Genomic DNA, 7,500 nt, shown 5'->3' with positions numbered 1-7,500 from the left:
GGTTTAGGGTTTAGGGTTTAGGGTTTAGGGTTTAGGGTTTAGGGTTTAGGGTTTAGGGTTTAGGGTTTAGGGTTTAGGGTTTAGGGTTTAGGGTTTAGGGTTTAGGGTTTAGGGTTTAGGGTTTAGGGTTTAGGGTTTAGGGTTTAGGGTTTAGGGTTTAGGGTTTAGGGTTTAGGGTTTAGGGTTTAGGGTTTAGGGTTTAGGGTTTAGGGTTTAGGGTTTAGGGTTTAGGGTTTAGGGTTTAGGGTTTAGGGTTTAGGGTTTAGGGTTTAGGGTTTAGGGTTTAGGGTTTAGGGTTTAGGGTTTAGGGTTTAGGGTTTAGGGTTTAGGGTTTAGGGTTTAGGGTTTAGGGTTTAGGGTTTAGGGTTTAGGGTTTAGGGTTTAGGGTTTAGGGTTTAGGGTTTAGGGTTTAGGGTTTAGGGTTTAGGGTTTAGGGTTTAGGGTTTAGGGTTTAGGGTTTAGGGTTTAGGGTTTAGGGTTTAGGGTTTAGGGTTTAGGGTTTAGGGTTTAGGGTTTAGGGTTTAGGGTTTAGGGTTTAGGGTTTAGGGTTTAGGGTTTAGGGTTTAGGGTTTAGGGTTTAGGGTTTAGGGTTTAGGGTTTAGGGTTTAGGGTTTAGGGTTTAGGGTTTAGGGTTTAGGGTTTAGGGTTTAGGGTTTAGGGTTTAGGGTTTAGGGTTTAGGGTTTAGGGTTTAGGGTTTAGGGTTTAGGGTTTAGGGTTTAGGGTTTAGGGTTTAGGGTTTAGGGTTTAGGGTTTAGGGTTTAGGGTTTAGGGTTTAGGGTTTAGGGTTTAGGGTTTAGGGTTTAGGGTTTAGGGTTTAGGGTTTAGGGTTTAGGGTTTAGGGTTTAGGGTTTAGGGTTTAGGGTTTAGGGTTTAGGGTTTAGGGTTTAGGGTTTAGGGTTTAGGGTTTAGGGTTTAGGGTTTAGGGTTTAGGGTTTAGGGTTTAGGGTTTAGGGTTTAGGGTTTAGGGTTTAGGGTTTAGGGTTTAGGGTTTAGGGTTTAGGGTTTAGGGTTTAGGGTTTAGGGTTTAGGGTTTAGGGTTTAGGGTTTAGGGTTTAGGGTTTAGGGTTTAGGGTTTAGGGTTTAGGGTTTAGGGTTTAGGGTTTAGGGTTTAGGGTTTAGGGTTTAGGGTTTAGGGTTTAGGGTTTAGGGTTTAGGGTTTAGGGTTTAGGGTTTAGGGTTTAGGGTTTAGGGTTTAGGGTTTAGGGTTTAGGGTTTAGGGTTTAGGGTTTAGGGTTTAGGGTTTAGGGTTTAGGGTTTAGGGTTTAGGGTTTAGGGTTTAGGGTTTAGGGTTTAGGGTTTAGGGTTTAGGGTTTAGGGTTTAGGGTTTAGGGTTTAGGGTTTAGGGTTTAGGGTTTAGGGTTTAGGGTTTAGGGTTTAGGGTTTAGGGTTTAGGGTTTAGGGTTTAGGGTTTAGGGTTTAGGGTTTAGGGTTTAGGGTTTAGGGTTTAGGGTTTAGGGTTTAGGGTTTAGGGTTTAGGGTTTAGGGTTTAGGGTTTAGGGTTTAGGGTTTAGGGTTTAGGGTTTAGGGTTTAGGGTTTAGGGTTTAGGGTTTAGGGTTTAGGGTTTAGGGTTTAGGGTTTAGGGTTTAGGGTTTAGGGTTTAGGGTTTAGGGTTTAGGGTTTAGGGTTTAGGGTTTAGGGTTTAGGGTTTAGGGTTTAGGGTTTAGGGTTTAGGGTTTAGGGTTTAGGGTTTAGGGTTTAGGGTTTAGGGTTTAGGGTTTAGGGTTTAGGGTTTAGGGTTTAGGGTTTAGGGTTTAGGGTTTAGGGTTTAGGGTTTAGGGTTTAGGGTTTAGGGTTTAGGGTTTAGGGTTTAGGGTTTAGGGTTTAGGGTTTAGGGTTTAGGGTTTAGGGTTTAGGGTTTAGGGTTTAGGGTTTAGGGTTTAGGGTTTAGGGTTTAGGGTTTAGGGTTTAGGGTTTAGGGTTTAGGGTTTAGGGTTTAGGGTTTAGGGTTTAGGGTTTAGGGTTTAGGGTTTAGGGTTTAGGGTTTAGGGTTTAGGGTTTAGGGTTTAGGGTTTAGGGTTTAGGGTTTAGGGTTTAGGGTTTAGGGTTTAGGGTTTAGGGTTTAGGGTTTAGGGTTTAGGGTTTAGGGTTTAGGGTTTAGGGTTTAGGGTTTAGGGTTTAGGGTTTAGGGTTTAGGGTTTAGGGTTTAGGGTTTAGGGTTTAGGGTTTAGGGTTTAGGGTTTAGGGTTTAGGGTTTAGGGTTTAGGGTTTAGGGTTTAGGGTTTAGGGTTTAGGGTTTAGGGTTTAGGGTTTAGGGTTTAGGGTTTAGGGTTTAGGGTTTAGGGTTTAGGGTTTAGGGTTTAGGGTTTAGGGTTTAGGGTTTAGGGTTTAGGGTTTAGGGTTTAGGGTTTAGGGTTTAGGGTTTAGGGTTTAGGGTTTAGGGTTTAGGGTTTAGGGTTTAGGGTTTAGGGTTTAGGGTTTAGGGTTTAGGGTTTAGGGTTTAGGGTTTAGGGTTTAGGGTTTAGGGTTTAGGGTTTAGGGTTTAGGGTTTAGGGTTTAGGGTTTAGGGTTTAGGGTTTAGGGTTTAGGGTTTAGGGTTTAGGGTTTAGGGTTTAGGGTTTAGGGTTTAGGGTTTAGGGTTTAGGGTTTAGGGTTTAGGGTTTAGGGTTTAGGGTTTAGGGTTTAGGGTTTAGGGTTTAGGGTTTAGGGTTTAGGGTTTAGGGTTTAGGGTTTAGGGTTTAGGGTTTAGGGTTTAGGGTTTAGGGTTTAGGGTTTAGGGTTTAGGGTTTAGGGTTTAGGGTTTAGGGTTTAGGGTTTAGGGTTTAGGGTTTAGGGTTTAGGGTTTAGGGTTTAGGGTTTAGGGTTTAGGGTTTAGGGTTTAGGGTTTAGGGTTTAGGGTTTAGGGTTTAGGGTTTAGGGTTTAGGGTTTAGGGTTTAGGGTTTAGGGTTTAGGGTTTAGGGTTTAGGGTTTAGGGTTTAGGGTTTAGGGTTTAGGGTTTAGGGTTTAGGGTTTAGGGTTTAGGGTTTAGGGTTTAGGGTTTAGGGTTTAGGGTTTAGGGTTTAGGGTTTAGGGTTTAGGGTTTAGGGTTTAGGGTTTAGGGTTTAGGGTTTAGGGTTTAGGGTTTAGGGTTTAGGGTTTAGGGTTTAGGGTTTAGGGTTTAGGGTTTAGGGTTTAGGGTTTAGGGTTTAGGGTTTAGGGTTTAGGGTTTAGGGTTTAGGGTTTAGGGTTTAGGGTTTAGGGTTTAGGGTTTAGGGTTTAGGGTTTAGGGTTTAGGGTTTAGGGTTTAGGGTTTAGGGTTTAGGGTTTAGGGTTTAGGGTTTAGGGTTTAGGGTTTAGGGTTTAGGGTTTAGGGTTTAGGGTTTAGGGTTTAGGGTTTAGGGTTTAGGGTTTAGGGTTTAGGGTTTAGGGTTTAGGGTTTAGGGTTTAGGGTTTAGGGTTTAGGGTTTAGGGTTTAGGGTTTAGGGTTTAGGGTTTAGGGTTTAGGGTTTAGGGTTTAGGGTTTAGGGTTTAGGGTTTAGGGTTTAGGGTTTAGGGTTTAGGGTTTAGGGTTTAGGGTTTAGGGTTTAGGGTTTAGGGTTTAGGGTTTAGGGTTTAGGGTTTAGGGTTTAGGGTTTAGGGTTTAGGGTTTAGGGTTTAGGGTTTAGGGTTTAGGGTTTAGGGTTTAGGGTTTAGGGTTTAGGGTTTAGGGTTTAGGGTTTAGGGTTTAGGGTTTAGGGTTTAGGGTTTAGGGTTTAGGGTTTAGGGTTTAGGGTTTAGGGTTTAGGGTTTAGGGTTTAGGGTTTAGGGTTTAGGGTTTAGGGTTTAGGGTTTAGGGTTTAGGGTTTAGGGTTTAGGGTTTAGGGTTTAGGGTTTAGGGTTTAGGGTTTAGGGTTTAGGGTTTAGGGTTTAGGGTTTAGGGTTTAGGGTTTAGGGTTTAGGGTTTAGGGTTTAGGGTTTAGGGTTTAGGGTTTAGGGTTTAGGGTTTAGGGTTTAGGGTTTAGGGTTTAGGGTTTAGGGTTTAGGGTTTAGGGTTTAGGGTTTAGGGTTTAGGGTTTAGGGTTTAGGGTTTAGGGTTTAGGGTTTAGGGTTTAGGGTTTAGGGTTTAGGGTTTAGGGTTTAGGGTTTAGGGTTTAGGGTTTAGGGTTTAGGGTTTAGGGTTTAGGGTTTAGGGTTTAGGGTTTAGGGTTTAGGGTTTAGGGTTTAGGGTTTAGGGTTTAGGGTTTAGGGTTTAGGGTTTAGGGTTTAGGGTTTAGGGTTTAGGGTTTAGGGTTTAGGGTTTAGGGTTTAGGGTTTAGGGTTTAGGGTTTAGGGTTTAGGGTTTAGGGTTTAGGGTTTAGGGTTTAGGGTTTAGGGTTTAGGGTTTAGGGTTTAGGGTTTAGGGTTTAGGGTTTAGGGTTTAGGGTTTAGGGTTTAGGGTTTAGGGTTTAGGGTTTAGGGTTTAGGGTTTAGGGTTTAGGGTTTAGGGTTTAGGGTTTAGGGTTTAGGGTTTAGGGTTTAGGGTTTAGGGTTTAGGGTTTAGGGTTTAGGGTTTAGGGTTTAGGGTTTAGGGTTTAGGGTTTAGGGTTTAGGGTTTAGGGTTTAGGGTTTAGGGTTTAGGGTTTAGGGTTTAGGGTTTAGGGTTTAGGGTTTAGGGTTTAGGGTTTAGGGTTTAGGGTTTAGGGTTTAGGGTTTAGGGTTTAGGGTTTAGGGTTTAGGGTTTAGGGTTTAGGGTTTAGGGTTTAGGGTTTAGGGTTTAGGGTTTAGGGTTTAGGGTTTAGGGTTTAGGGTTTAGGGTTTAGGGTTTAGGGTTTAGGGTTTAGGGTTTAGGGTTTAGGGTTTAGGGTTTAGGGTTTAGGGTTTAGGGTTTAGGGTTTAGGGTTTAGGGTTTAGGGTTTAGGGTTTAGGGTTTAGGGTTTAGGGTTTAGGGTTTAGGGTTTAGGGTTTAGGGTTTAGGGTTTAGGGTTTAGGGTTTAGGGTTTAGGGTTTAGGGTTTAGGGTTTAGGGTTTAGGGTTTAGGGTTTAGGGTTTAGGGTTTAGGGTTTAGGGTTTAGGGTTTAGGGTTTAGGGTTTAGGGTTTAGGGTTTAGGGTTTAGGGTTTAGGGTTTAGGGTTTAGGGTTTAGGGTTTAGGGTTTAGGGTTTAGGGTTTAGGGTTTAGGGTTTAGGGTTTAGGGTTTAGGGTTTAGGGTTTAGGGTTTAGGGTTTAGGGTTTAGGGTTTAGGGTTTAGGGTTTAGGGTTTAGGGTTTAGGGTTTAGGGTTTAGGGTTTAGGGTTTAGGGTTTAGGGTTTAGGGTTTAGGGTTTAGGGTTTAGGGTTTAGGGTTTAGGGTTTAGGGTTTAGGGTTTAGGGTTTAGGGTTTAGGGTTTAGGGTTTAGGGTTTAGGGTTTAGGGTTTAGGGTTTAGGGTTTAGGGTTTAGGGTTTAGGGTTTAGGGTTTAGGGTTTAGGGTTTAGGGTTTAGGGTTTAGGGTTTAGGGTTTAGGGTTTAGGGTTTAGGGTTTAGGGTTTAGGGTTTAGGGTTTAGGGTTTAGGGTTTAGGGTTTAGGGTTTAGGGTTTAGGGTTTAGGGTTTAGGGTTTAGGGTTTAGGGTTTAGGGTTTAGGGTTTAGGGTTTAGGGTTTAGGGTTTAGGGTTTAGGGTTTAGGGTTTAGGGTTTAGGGTTTAGGGTTTAGGGTTTAGGGTTTAGGGTTTAGGGTTTAGGGTTTAGGGTTTAGGGTTTAGGGTTTAGGGTTTAGGGTTTAGGGTTTAGGGTTTAGGGTTTAGGGTTTAGGGTTTAGGGTTTAGGGTTTAGGGTTTAGGGTTTAGGGTTTAGGGTTTAGGGTTTAGGGTTTAGGGTTTAGGGTTTAGGGTTTAGGGTTTAGGGTTTAGGGTTTAGGGTTTAGGGTTTAGGGTTTAGGGTTTAGGGTTTAGGGTTTAGGGTTTAGGGTTTAGGGTTTAGGGTTTAGGGTTTAGGGTTTAGGGTTTAGGGTTTAGGGTTTAGGGTTTAGGGTTTAGGGTTTAGGGTTTAGGGTTTAGGGTTTAGGGTTTAGGGTTTAGGGTTTAGGGTTTAGGGTTTAGGGTTTAGGGTTTAGGGTTTAGGGTTTAGGGTTTAGGGTTTAGGGTTTAGGGTTTAGGGTTTAGGGTTTAGGGTTTAGGGTTTAGGGTTTAGGGTTTAGGGTTTAGGGTTTAGGGTTTAGGGTTTAGGGTTTAGGGTTTAGGGTTTAGGGTTTAGGGTTTAGGGTTTAGGGTTTAGGGTTTAGGGTTTAGGGTTTAGGGTTTAGGGTTTAGGGTTTAGGGTTTAGGGTTTAGGGTTTAGGGTTTAGGGTTTAGGGTTTAGGGTTTAGGGTTTAGGGTTTAGGGTTTAGGGTTTAGGGTTTAGGGTTTAGGGTTTAGGGTTTAGGGTTTAGGGTTTAGGGTTTAGGGTTTAGGGTTTAGGGTTTAGGGTTTAGGGTTTAGGGTTTAGGGTTTAGGGTTTAGGGTTTAGGGTTTAGGGTTTAGGGTTTAGGGTTTAGGGTTTAGGGTTTAGGGTTTAGGGTTTAGGGTTTAGGGTTTAGGGTTTAGGGTTTAGGGTTTAGGGTTTAGGGTTTAGGGTTTAGGGTTTAGGGTTTAGGGTTTAGGGTTTAGGGTTTAGGGTTTAGGGTTTAGGGTTTAGGGTTTAGGGTTTAGGGTTTAGGGTTTAGGGTTTAGGGTTTAGGGTTTAGGGTTTAGGGTTTAGGGTTTAGGGTTTAGGGTTTAGGGTTTAGGGTTTAGGGTTTAGGGTTTAGGGTTTAGGGTTTAGGGTTTAGGGTTTAGGGTTTAGGGTTTAGGGTTTAGGGTTTAGGGTTTAGGGTTTAGGGTTTAGGGTTTAGGGTTTAGGGTTTAGGGTTTAGGGTTTAGGGTTTAGGGTTTAGGGTTTAGGGTTTAGGGTTTAGGGTTTAGGGTTTAGGGTTTAGGGTTTAGGGTTTAGGGTTTAGGGTTTAGGGTTTAGGGTTTAGGGTTTAGGGTTTAGGGTTTAGGGTTTAGGGTTTAGGGTTTAGGGTTTAGGGTTTAGGGTTTAGGGTTTAGGGTTTAGGGTTTAGGGTTTAGGGTTTAGGGTTTAGGGTTTAGGGTTTAGGGTTTAGGGTTTAGGGTTTAGGGTTTAGGGTTTAGGGTTTAGGGTTTAGGGTTTAGGGTTTAGGGTTTAGGGTTTAGGGTTTAGGGTTTAGGGTTTAGGGTTTAGGGTTTAGGGTTTAGGGTTTAGGGTTTAGGGTTTAGGGTTTAGGGTTTAGGGTTTAGGGTTTAGGGTTTAGGGTTTAGGGTTTAGGGTTTAGGGTTTAGGGTTTAGGGTTTAGGGTTTAGGGTTTAGGGTTTAGGGTTTAGGGTTTAGGGTTTAGGGTTTAGGGTTTAGGGTTTAGGGTTTAGGGTTTAGGGTTTAGGGTTTAGGGTTTAGGGTTTAGGGTTTAGGGTTTAGGGTTTAGGGTTTAGGGTTTAGGGTTTAGGGTTTAGGGTTTAGGGTTTAGGGTTTAGGGTTTAGGGTTTAGGGTTTAGGGTTTAGGGTTTAGGGTTTAGGGTTTAGGGTTTAGGGTTTAGGGTTTAGGGTTTAGGGTTTAGGGTTTAGGGTTTAGGGTTTAGGGTTTAGGGTTTAGGGTTTAGGGTTTAGGGTTTAGGGT

Source organism: Amborella trichopoda, chromosome 10 (genome assembly GCF_054954075.1).
Source record: "Amborella trichopoda isolate Santa Cruz 75 chromosome 10, AtrichopodaSantaCruz75HAP2 v2.0, whole genome shotgun sequence".
NCBI classification, from domain to species: domain Eukaryota; kingdom Viridiplantae; phylum Streptophyta; class Magnoliopsida; order Amborellales; family Amborellaceae; genus Amborella; species Amborella trichopoda.
The sequence above is the reverse complement of the archived record's forward strand: the minus strand, read 5'-3'. Positions refer to the sequence as shown.